Genomic DNA, 12,309 nt, shown 5'->3' with positions numbered 1-12,309 from the left:
GTGTTTAAGTTTTTAGCTTCGATATTATATCAATCTAAACTCAGAAATAGTAGTTATTTGGTTAAACTAATGGTAGTTATTTGGGCAAGCACACTATTCCAGAGGTAGCAAATGTGTCCTCTGTCTTAGGGCTACTGGTCAGTGTGAGTAGAGAGCTGATCTGAGTTTACCACACTGAGTCATGTGTGCTATGATTAATGCACTACAAAAGCTGCTCAGTGGAGCATTAGTGACGGCTATTGGCTGTGTTGTACTATAGACAGAGTATGACATCACAGACCATCTGGATTCTGGAGGAAAACACCACCACTAGCTGATTCTGCATGTTCATACTCACAATACACACTTTTAGAAATATATTCGCTAAGCAAAAGAGGCATAGAAACTGATAGTGACTCAATGTAGATGGTGGTACACTAGTCTGACAATCGTATATGTGGACAGAGTTGAACTTAGCTACTGTGGTTGCTTGGTTGGCGTGACTTTTCACCAAATATGTAGAAGTATGGCATTAACGTTGTATAAAAAAATTATCAAAACTAAATTAGTCATGAACATTTAGCTAGCTCTCTCTCTCACACACACACACACACACACACACACACACACACACACACACACACACACACACACACACACACACACACACACACACACACACACACACACACACACACACACACACACACACACACACACACACACACACACAGGAGGGGGAAGTGGCTGCGGAGGGAGCAAAACATTGTAGAGTAGACAATCCTTCACATGCGCAGATGGTTCGTTTTTTGCTATCGGGAAGAGGCGTCAGATGTTTTTGGCAATGCAGCCACTCCATATATAAAAAAATTGATCCATTGATTGCAGCATAGAGTGACACATCACGTAAGCTATTGAGTTTGGGGGGCACAGCTGCTCTAAACTTTTAGAGAACTTAGATGACAGTACCAAGTTTTGGCCTAATGCCTGGAATCACTGATATCAGGACCAGACTAAAAATCATGTAAATGTAATTGAACATACATGTAAAACGGGGACATCCGCAACAACAAAAAACTGTCATGCCTCCTACGAAACTCTGCCTCCTGGCTTTGTTAACTACAAGAAGAGCTGATCTTATTCGGAAATATGGCATTATTGAAACTAATAAATAATCAATCAAATTGGATGAATTTCCTTTAATTCTATTTTTCAATTTACCTTGTTGGTCAGAGTCAGGTGCTCATTAGAGTAGATCACAGCTGAAGTGATTGTAGGTGCCATGACTAGATCTCTGTGCTGTAGAGGTCTCCGTGTAGAGTGAATCTGATTCCTACTGGCTTCATCTCTCCTACATATAGTACATAATCTGCATATGAATGTGTGGGTCTTGGGCTTGTTGGAATTTCTCACAGTCTGTAGCCAATGGGTGAGCTTGGGAGGACAATGAGGAATGTGGAGCTGCCACATGCTCAGTGTTCTTATTGCTGGGGGACAATGGTCACGTCTCATGGAACAGGTGGAGAGGTGGGGGGTGATAGAGAGTGACTCACAGAGTGTTGTGTGAATCTGGGAAACTAGTGACCCCCAGATCTGCTGCCTGATGTTGGGATCAATGATACTGACAGAGTGCACCCTCATCATCACAACTTACACGTGTGAGACTGACACAGATCCTCTACATTAAATGTATAATGTAACTTAGTCCCCACCTATGAGGACATTGTTGAATGCATAGTGTTTAAACACATCACAGTATGTCACAATGAATGTGACAGCTGACAAAAATTATATATTATATAGGTTTACATTTTGTCATAGATGAAAATAAAAAAATATTTATAATTTTCTGTCCTGATGAATTTCATTTTTATTCTATTTTTTTTATTTATTGAGTCAAATATGACGTCTTTCAAAAATATTAAGTAAGTTTATATGCAGAGAAATATAGCTTGTGGTTAAGTTCACAGGTTCGATATTGTATCAATATCATGAGGTCTCTAAAGTCAGAAGTAGTAATTATATGGTCAAGCACTCTGGAGTCCAGAGGTAGCAGATGTGTCCTCTGTCTTGAGGTTACTGGTCAGTGTGAGTAGAGAGCTGATCTGAGTTTCCCACAGTCATGTGTGCTGTTATCAATGCACTACAAAAACTGCTCAGTGAACCCTCACTGACGGCTATTGGCTCTGTGTTGTACTATAGACAGAGTATGACATCACAGACCATCTGGATTCTGGAGGGAAACAGTAGAACACTTGATTTTGTCCTAAAAGTGTGCTGCAAGACATATACTGTACTTTATCAGTGTTCATTTCTACATTATTTAATTTTAACCACAATGATTTTGTATTTTATTTGTACATTTATGTTCAAATTGCTTTATATGTTTACATTCAGATGTACAACTTGCATAAGCTTAATATTCAAATTAACATTTCTAAATCATTCATGCACAGTTGCACACACATTTGGTTTTAGATCTAATATCATGTGTCTTGATCCAGCTTCCACCCCAAAGGAAGACAGAAGAGAAGGAGAAAGAAAGAGTTAAACCCTGGAGCTACTGATGTATTCAGCTATTGTTTAATTCCCTTCTATAAGTGTGGCTATTCCCCAGTGGTTCTGGGTGTTCCCCAGACAGACAGGTTCTGGTCGGACTGATGATGATGATGACACTAGACTGAGACTCTGCTCTCCAGAGCTTTCCCACACTCTGCCCATTGACAGAGCTTCCACCTAACAACAGAAGTGTGCCTTGTTAAATGCTAATTCATCTCTACACAAGCAGTTCCCATTAAGCCCCTGGGGGAGAAAATAAATAAATACATCTGACATGCATAAATGAAGAATGTAGTAAATACAAATATTTGGACTATCGGATGAAATAGACTTGTACAGCATATGGCCATTCAGAGATGGTCAAGATTGGACTGAATACTGAAGATATTTCAGGCATATATGTTTTAGATATAAGATTTATAACCTTCAATACAAGATTCACATTTTAGCAGACACTCTTATCCAGTGTGACTTACAGTAGTGAGTTGATACATTTTCATACTTTTTTTTGTACTGATCACCTGTAGGTCTTGAACCCACAACCCTGGCATTGCAAGCACCATGCTCTACCTACTGAGTTACACAGGACTACTACAATGTATGCATGTTTGTATAAAGTGTAATATAATGTATTTCCTGATCTGTTACCGAATTCCTCTTACACCCTGTCATAATAAAATAAATACTTGTGCTGTCCTTATAATTCATTATATCTGTGATATAATTCATTTCTAGAATTCAATGATGAAACCTTACGAGTGAAATTCCTTCCACCCCTCATCATACAGGGTACAGAAGCCTGAGTCTATTGTCCCAAAGAGGGTCTGTGAGTGAGTTTTCCTTGGTTTCCCACACTCTCTCCATTCACTGCTCTCAATGGAGGAACAATAGAAGTGTGCCTTATTATAATGCATCATATTAGGTATTCAGTTTAGTCCAGTTTCTAGGCAACCATTAAATATGCTTCAATTACCAAAACAGCATCTGGTACTAGAGAAGGTTCCCTGAAAAACTTGGATTGGAGGAAATGATTTGAGTTAAAGAACAGTCAGCAGTATAGAGTAGCACTTGTCTTGGTTCTGACCTAAATTGGATCAATGAGAGACAAGTGACATGTTGATTTTAGCCATCAACTTAACCCTAACCTTAATCCTAACCCTAGTTTTACTGTATGTCCACACCCCGTCTGAATCCTAACACTAAACACAACCCTAACTCTAGCTTCATGTCTACACCCCGTCTGAATCCTAACACTAAACACAACCCTAACTCTAGTTTCATGTCCACACCCCGTCTGAATCCTAACCATAACCCTAACCCTAACTCCAGCTTCATGTCCACACCCCGTTTCAACCCTAACCATAACTCCAGCTTCATGTCCCACCCCGTTTCAACCCTAACCATAACTCCAGCTTCATGTCCACACCCCGTTTCAACCCTAACCATAACTCCAGCTTCATGTCTACACCCCGTTTCAACCCTAACCATAACTCCAGCTTCATGTCCACACCCCGTTTCAACCCTAACCATAACTCCAGCTTCATGTCCACACCCCGTTTCAACCCTAACCATAACTCCAGCTTCATGTCTACACCCCGTTTCAACCCTAACCATAACTCCAGCTTCATGTCCACACTCCGTTTCAACCCTAACCATAACTCCAGCTTCATGTCCACACCCCGTTTCAACCCTAACCATAACTCTAGCTTCATGTCCACACCCCGTTTCAACCCTAACCATAACCCTAACCCTAACTGTAGCTTCATATCCACACCCCGTTTTAACCATAACCCTAAGCCTAACTCTAGCTTCATGCCCACCCCGTTTCAACCCTAACCATAACCATAACCCTAACTGTAGCTTCATGTCCACACCCTGGGCCTTTTCTTCTTACATGCTGACCACACAGCTCGCGTCTCGTGCGTCAACGAGCATCTGCATAGCCAGGTGCTAAAATAGAACTTGGATCTATTTGTTATGCTTGAAGGGCTGCAAGTCCCGCCTCTCCCATCTCCTCATTGGTTTTTAGGACGATATACCCACGTGCCATCTCCTCATTGGTTTTTAGGAGCATATAAAGCCAGCACTATTTCTGTTCTTGCTTATTACTTGGACCACTGTAGATTACTTGATTGAGATGCAATATTTTAATCTTCCAAAACTTCATTACAAATCATTGCAAAAGTAAGTATGACCTTATACAGTCGTTCTGTGTTGTATTCTACAGTCAATATGTTGATGACAGTAGAGAGAAGGAAAGATCAAGGACAATAACTAATTATTTCATTATTTTTGGATTGATTGACATTGACTCGAAGAGTCACATAGACTTGAACACCTAAATATAAGGTGAATAGTTTAGGTGATTACACATCACAACCAGAACTTGGATCAATCTCCAAGACATATGATACTCTAACAGAGTATAGGATACACATTTACTGTCTTTATAAAAGACATCATAAAGATTTCATGTCAGGAGAAAAAAAATGTCTCCCCTCTAACAATATACACACCAGTAATAATGTGAGTAACATTTTCACCCATAAAGTCTGATCTTTAAACAGTTCATTGATTTCTAATCACAGAGTGATAATTACATGTATAATTCCCAGTTTGGGTAAATAATCCTCATTGAGGATCAGTGATTCTATAGCTCAAGTTGATCAATAACAAATGTTTAACTAATACTGATACATACTTCATAGAATATGCTCAATATAATGTTAATATGACAATATCACTACAAAAATTAAGTTGTCACTAAATTGCTTATTCTTGAATACGTGTTGACCTTTAAACAGATCGGTAATAGACCATCACAAAAATATGATTAAATACCCATTTTGGGTTAAAAGTCCTCATGGAGGACCATTGAAGTTGATGTTGATCATTAATAAGCACATGGTCAACATAATCAACATATGCTTCACAAACATAAAGGTTATTAACATGACATTTTCTTTGTAAAACCTTTTTTACTTCAGTACAATTATAAAGACAACTTTTAATCAAAACACAACTTTTAAAACAACCTGCACAAGCAGAATATGAAGAAGATCTCTGATCACTGTCCATCACATTAATGCTAGACCAACATGGTCCATTTAGTTTGTTTGAGAGTGGAGTTCCAGTCTGTAGGACTCTACCTGGGCCTCCAGAGAGCACTGTTGACTGGACGCTTCTCTTTGCTGATGCTGTGCTGGGCTGGGAGCTGAACTGAGGCAGGTCACTCTCCCTCCTGTTCTTATCAGAGAATGGATGCAGGCTCTGGAAGCGGCTCAGCAGTCTTCTCTGGGTCTGTGTCTTCACCTCATCCTTGGTCAGGAAGTGCACAATCTCTTGGACACACCTGGAGTAAACCTGATTGACAGCTACAGAGCAGGAGCTCACTGACTGGTTCTGTTGCTGTCATCTCCAGGATGTTGGCTTTCTCCAGCTTGGAGTCTGACTGCTGGTTGAGGATCTCTGGACCCAGGAGAGACTTGATCTGCTCAATGCTGTTGTTGATACGATCTCTGCGCAACTTCTCAACCACTGGCTTTCTTATCTGCAAGAAGAGAAGAGGAGAGTCATTAATAGTATTTTTCGGAATACAACAGAGCTGACAGAATGGCTGTATTCTAGAAGCAAATACTGAAACAATGTAACACTATTTGTAACTCAATTTACCTTGTTGGCCAGAGTCAGGTGCTCATTAGAGTAGACCACAGCTGAAGTGATTGTAGGTGCCATGACTAGATCTCTGTGCTGTACTGTTCTCTGTGTTGAGAGAATCTGAGTTCTACTGACTTCATCTCTCCTATATATAGTCCATAATGTGCATACGAATGTGTGGGTCTTGGACTTGTTGGAGTTTCTCACAGTCTGTTGCCAATGGGTGAGCTTGGGAGGACAATGAGTAATGTGGAGCTGCCACATGCTCAGTGTTCTTATTGCTGGGGGATAATGGTCACGTCTCATGAAACAGGTGGAGAGGTGGGGGGTGATAGAGAGTGTCTCACAGAGTGTTGTGTGAATCTGCAAAACCGGTAACCTCCAGATCTACTGCCTGATGTTGGGATCAATGATACTGACAGAGTGCACCCTCATCATCACAATTTACACGTGTGAGATTAACACATGTTTCTAAAACGCATAGGAAAACAACATTATAAAATGAAAATGCTGGTAGGCTACTCACATTTAAAAAATTGGAGTCATTTCAGACTGATCTGTCTCTCGCTGATGACCTCGCAGGTATTGTGACTCCATCAGAGTGCATCAGCTGTGAGGTAATGATGAACTTCTGTCTGTCTGTCTGTCTGTCTGTCTGTCTGTCTGTCTGTCTGTCTGTCTGTCTGTCTGTCTGTCTGTCTGTCTGTCTGTCTGGTCTGTCTGTCTGTCTGTCTGTCTGTCTGTCGCTGTCTGTCTGTCTGTCTGTCTACTCGCTCAAGTTTCCCAGGAGCCCCAGGCAGCACACTTTCCTCCTCTGAGCTCCACAGCACAGCTGGCTCTACAGCACAACGCTGAGCGTGCCCCAGTCGCACGCCCTCCTCTCTTTGGAGATGGGAGCAACAGGGACACACGGCTTCCCACACTTCTGAATGCAGCTTGCTGAGCCGCGAGACATAATAGAAGTGTGTCTGCTCTCACAAAGACCCACTGGCTGTTCCCATGCACAGCCAGCCATGCTGGGAGAGAGATTGGTTTATAGGGCAGTCTAGTACCAACAGACAAACCATCTGTATCCCTGATAACTCAGATTGGGAATACTTTAAGGAATTGCACAATATTTTTAAAATATTTCTGCTTAACATATATATTGAAGAGAAAGTTTACAAATGTACCATTTTATGGATACGCCAAAAGTTGCTTATGTATCGGGGCCATTAGCAAATAGGATTGATTAGCTGATCTAGTAGACTCTTGCCATGACCAAGTTCCTGTGAAAAGGCCATTTCAGAAATATGGCTATTACACACATTTATCGTCATTATGTGATTTGGGATCTAATGCAATGATAGTTAGCTGCTGTAGGACGAAAAAGACTTGTGATCCTAGCATATGTCACATTTGCATTTTGTTGATTTGTGTCACAACTTGACATGGGAACAGTCTTTTTCTGAGTACACATGGGTATATAGAGACGTTCTCAGGGACTAACGTGGCCAACCTCTTTTGCATATGGCTTAACATCCCACCTGTCCTGTGCGGAATCAGCTATTATTCCCACTGACTATTGTCCCACCTTCAGAGCCCTCTGATTGGCTGCAGAGCATAAAACAGCGCGAGAGGAGGCACATAAATACAGAGTGGAGTTGCAGAGTTCACTATCGAATACTCTCTTAGCATCAGCTGAGCCAAGATCAGCAGCAACACAGCAGAACAGAGGAGCTATCAGAACACAAACTCCAGACCACCATCAAGACCTAGAAAGATCAACATTTGTACTTGATTTCCGAGCTGCAAACCCAAGGCCAACATCTGAAAATGCCTGCCTACTTGGACATTGCTCTTCAGGGCAGCATGAATGTGAAAGATCAGCACATTAGGTAAGCTCATGATCAATTACACTGAAATACTTTAGGTCATAAGAGTTCAAAATTAATAAAACCTATGTGTGAGAAGAGATGTTCATGAGTGTCTTGTCTTGTTTTTCAGATGTAAACTCTCTCTGTTGGAGAGGAAGTGCAGCAGCGGTGTGGAGAAACTGAAGATAGTTATTGGAGAACACCTACAGAACGGGATCCCTACATCTCCCATATCTCCTATTCTGGAGAAAACGGTGTCATTTTTCACTCCCAAGAAGGTCTTGCTGTCACCCACCGGCTATTCCAAATATTCCAGGGACATGCTGCGTCTCTTTCCCGCTCCAGAGGAGGACATTGTACCACTCTGCTTCGAACAATGAACTGATAGATGCATGGACGTGGAGGTTACCATTCAGAGCTCACAGACCCTGCTGTAATTAACTGTGGCCTATTCCCTTGTGATGCTGCTATAGACATGGACTGCAACTGATTGGCAGATATTGGATCGCAACTGACAGAGAGACATAGCTAAATGAATAATATTTTTTTTATAATACATTTTGTCTAAAAGTACAATGATTTTGTGAAGCTTAGTTTTGTGTATGTTGCAAATTCTCTAGAAATTATTTGGAAATGCATTGCATGCATTGTTATAAGCAGTTATACTGCTCTATCCTTTCCCTGAGAAAGTCACCTTTGGATGAATTTGTTGATCTATGTTACCTGAAAGAGAGCGGAGTTGGTTACTCTGATTGTAAACACTTGTCCTCAGAGTTTGAATTACAGAGTGCTGGCCACTCTTGTTATAAAGTAGAAGTATTGAAAATATGACCATTGGTTTATCCCACTTTCTTAGGGTATGTGAGTCAATGTATAATTTGAACCCTGCTTTCCTTTATACTAATGGGAAATGCTATGATTTTCTTGTTAAAGCATATTGTTTATTTTGTTTTCAATTACTTATTAATGGCTTCACACATACACAAATGTGCCTAAAGGGTTTTCAAATGTGCCTAACATGTTTCATTCAAAGACTAAATAAATATTTTGATAATATATTTCACTTCTCTTTCCATATTGTATTCAAACCTCAGAGGGGTGAGGAATATGGCATGACATCATATCTTTAGGTATATGCTATATATGTTTGTGTCTCATGGAGGAATGAATTTTTCTCTCAGTTTTATGCTCTTGACAAGAAATGACAGAAAAACTCAATGATATACAACTGATGAATATGTAGGGTCATTCATACCCCTATGTAGGGTCATTCATACCCCTATGTAGGGTCATTCATACCCCGATGTAGGGTCATTCATACCCCGATGTAGGGTCATTCATACCCTGATGTAGAGTCATTCATACCCCTATGTAGGGTCATTCATACCCCGATGTAGGGTCATTCATACCCCTATGTAGGGTCATTCATACCCCGATGTAGGGTCATTCATACTCCTACAGTATCCAACAGCTGGTCAATTTTATCGCACAGAAAACATTCATTGGAGGATAAGAAACATAAAAGTGAATACACATACAGTACAGGCCAGGTGTGTTATAAAAAAAAAATACATTGGCATTCATTTTTATAAAAAAATTGTGTAAACCCTTTCAATGTAGAACGTACTATCTGAACATAAGTGAATAAGTTACTTCGATAGTCTGTTTATTCATGCACTATACCTAAAGTGTTATGCACCTTGAGCAGTTCCACAAACTTCAGAAAACCCTTCACTGTCCAGCAAGCTTTATTCCGGAATGTGTTCAAGCATCAATGGCTGTATATGGCTAAAACCACAATACCCACATAAGTACACATTTACTCCCGACTTACTGCAATACAACTATTCTGTTAATATGTGTACCAGAATATCCAGATGTGGTTGTGTCTAAAGTCAAGTCAGTAAATTGCTCAACTTTTGAAAAATCACACCACTGCACTAATTGGTTTCCGGATTCAAAATACCATAAGTAATTAACTGGTTATTCATAATGGTAGTTGCAATATTGTAACGGCTGTCTGAAGAGAGAGTAGACCAAGGTGCAGCGGAGTTAGTGTTCATCATGATTTTAATTGAACAACGTGAACACTATACAAAAAAACAAGAAAAAACTGACAGCCAAACAGTCCTGTCAGGTGCAAAACACTCAACAGAAACAATTACCCACAAAACCCAAAGGAAAAACATGCTTCTTATGTGTGACTCCCAATCAGCAACAACGAGCTTCAGCTGTGCCTGATTGGGAGCCACACACGGCCCAAAACAAAGAAATACAAAAACATAGAAAAAGGAACATAGAACGCCCACCCAATGTAACACCCTGGCCTAACCAAAATAAAGAACAAAAACCCCTCTCTATGGCCAGGGCGTTACAGTACCCCCCCCCCCCCAAGGTGCGGACTCCGGCCGCAAAACCTGACACTGAAGGGGAGGGTCCGGGTGGGCCTTCTTACGGCGGAGGCTCAGGTGCGGGACGTGGCCTCTGTTCCACCCTTGGCGTCGCCCTCTTAGGTGGCGCACCTGGCCGCGCGAAGGTCTGGTGGGCGACCCTGACTGCGCCCGGCTGGCGGGCGGCCCTGGTTGCGCCCGGCTGGCGGGCGGCGATGGCTGCGCCCGGGCTGGCGGGCGGCGATGGCTGCGCCTGGCTGGCGGGCGACCCTGGTTGCGCCCGGCTGGCGGGCGTCCCTGGCGGCTCCGGCGGCACTGACCCAGGATTCACCAGGCTGGAGAGATGTGAAGGAGGCCTGGCCCTGGGCGCAGGCACAGGACTCACCAGTCTGGCGGGCGGCTCTGGCGGCTCCGGCAGGTCTGGCCCAGGATTCACCAGGCTGGGGAGACATGAAGGAGGCCTGGCCCTGGGCACAGGCACAGGACTCACCAGGCTGGGGAGACATGAAAGAGGCCTGGCCCTAGGCGTAGGCACAGGACTCCCCAGTCTGGCGGGCGGCTCTGACTGCTCTGGACAGGCGGGCAGCTCTGGCGGCTCCGGACAGGCGGGCGGCTCTGGCGGCTCCGGACAGGCGGGTGGCTCTGGCGGCTCCGGACAGGCGGGCGGCTCTGGCGGCTCCTGACTGGCGGGCGGCTCCTGACTAGCGGGCGGCTCTGGCGGCTCCTGACTGGCGGGCGGCTCTGACTGCTCCTGACTGGCGGGCGGCTCTGGCGGCTCCTGACTGGCGGGCAGCACTGGCGGCTCCTGACTGGCGGGCAGCACTGGCGGCTCTGGATTTGCGGGCAGCTCTGGCGGCTCCGGACTGGCGAGACCCACTGGAGGCCTAGTCCTGGGAGGTGGCACAGGACAGACCAGGATGGGGAGACCCACTGGTGGCCTGGTCCTAGGAGGAGGCACAGGATGGACCAGGATGGGGAGACCCACTGGAGGCCTGGTCCGTTGAGCAGGCACAGCACTGACCAGGATGGGGAGACCCACTGGAGGCCTCGTCCGTGGAGCAGGCACAGGACTGACCAGGATGGGGAGACATGCAGGAGGCCTGGTTCTGGGCGCAGGCACAGGATAGACCGGGTTCTGAAGACGCACTGGGCTCTCCACGTGTACTGGGGACACCGTGCGCTTTACCGCATAACACGGTGTCTGACCAGTACTGCGCTGCCTCCTGTAAGCACGGGGAGCTGGCTCAGGTCTCCAACCTGACTCTGCCACACTCCCCGTGTGCCCCCCCAAAAAATTTTTTTGGGGCTGCCTCTCGGGCTTCCTTGCCAGCCGTGTTTCCTCATACCGTTGGTCCTTCTTTCCTGCTGCCTCCACTCTTCTGAGTGCCTCTACCTGTTCCCATGGGAGGCGATCCCTTCCGACCAGGATCTCTTCCCAAGTGTAGGATCCCTTGCCATCCAGGATGTCCTCCCATGTCCAGTCCTTTCTCTCCCTGGTCCAGGATCCTTGCTCCTCCTGGCGCAGCTCCTTCCTCCGCTGCTTGGTCAATTGTTGGTGGGTAATTCTGTAACGGCTGTCTGAAGAGAGAGTAGACCAAGGTGCAGCGGAGTTAGTGTTCATCATGATTTTAATTGAACAACGTGAACACTATACAAAAAACAAGAAAAAACTGACAGCCAAACAGTCCTGTCAGGTGCAAAACACTCAACAGAAACAATTACCCACAAAACCCAAAGGAAAAACATGCTTCTTATGTGTGACTCCCAATCACCAACAACGAGCTTCAGCTGTGCCTGATTGGGAGCCACACACGGCCCAAAACAAAGAAATACAAAAACATAGAAAACGGAACATAGAACGCCCACCC

General features: G+C 44.0%; 1 long non-coding RNA gene and 1 pseudogene across 2 annotated transcripts; one reads left to right on the top strand and one right to left on the bottom strand.

Moving 5' to 3' along the window:
* Positions 1–5,552: 5,552 nt before the first annotated feature.
* LOC106565724 (uncharacterized) lies at positions 5,553–6,934 on the bottom strand (annotated as a pseudogene). The gene is made up of 2 exons (XR_014379542.1): positions 6,211–6,934; positions 5,553–6,088 (listed from the first exon to the last, which is right to left on the bottom strand). The product of XR_014379542.1 is annotated as an uncharacterized LOC106565724 (transcript).
* Positions 6,935–7,052: 118 nt separating this feature from the next.
* On the top strand, positions 7,053–9,109 carry LOC106565725 (uncharacterized). The gene is made up of 2 exons (XR_001319724.3): positions 7,053–8,072; positions 8,182–9,109. It is a non-coding gene; the product is annotated as an uncharacterized LOC106565725 (long non-coding RNA).
* The last annotated feature ends 3,200 nt before the right edge of the window (positions 9,110–12,309 follow it).

This window comes from Salmo salar, chromosome 12 (assembly GCF_965601325.2).
Source record: "Salmo salar chromosome 12, fSalSal1, whole genome shotgun sequence".
NCBI classification, from domain to species: Eukaryota; Metazoa; Chordata; class Actinopteri; order Salmoniformes; family Salmonidae; genus Salmo; species Salmo salar.
This window is presented reverse-complemented; position numbering and strand designations above follow the sequence as displayed.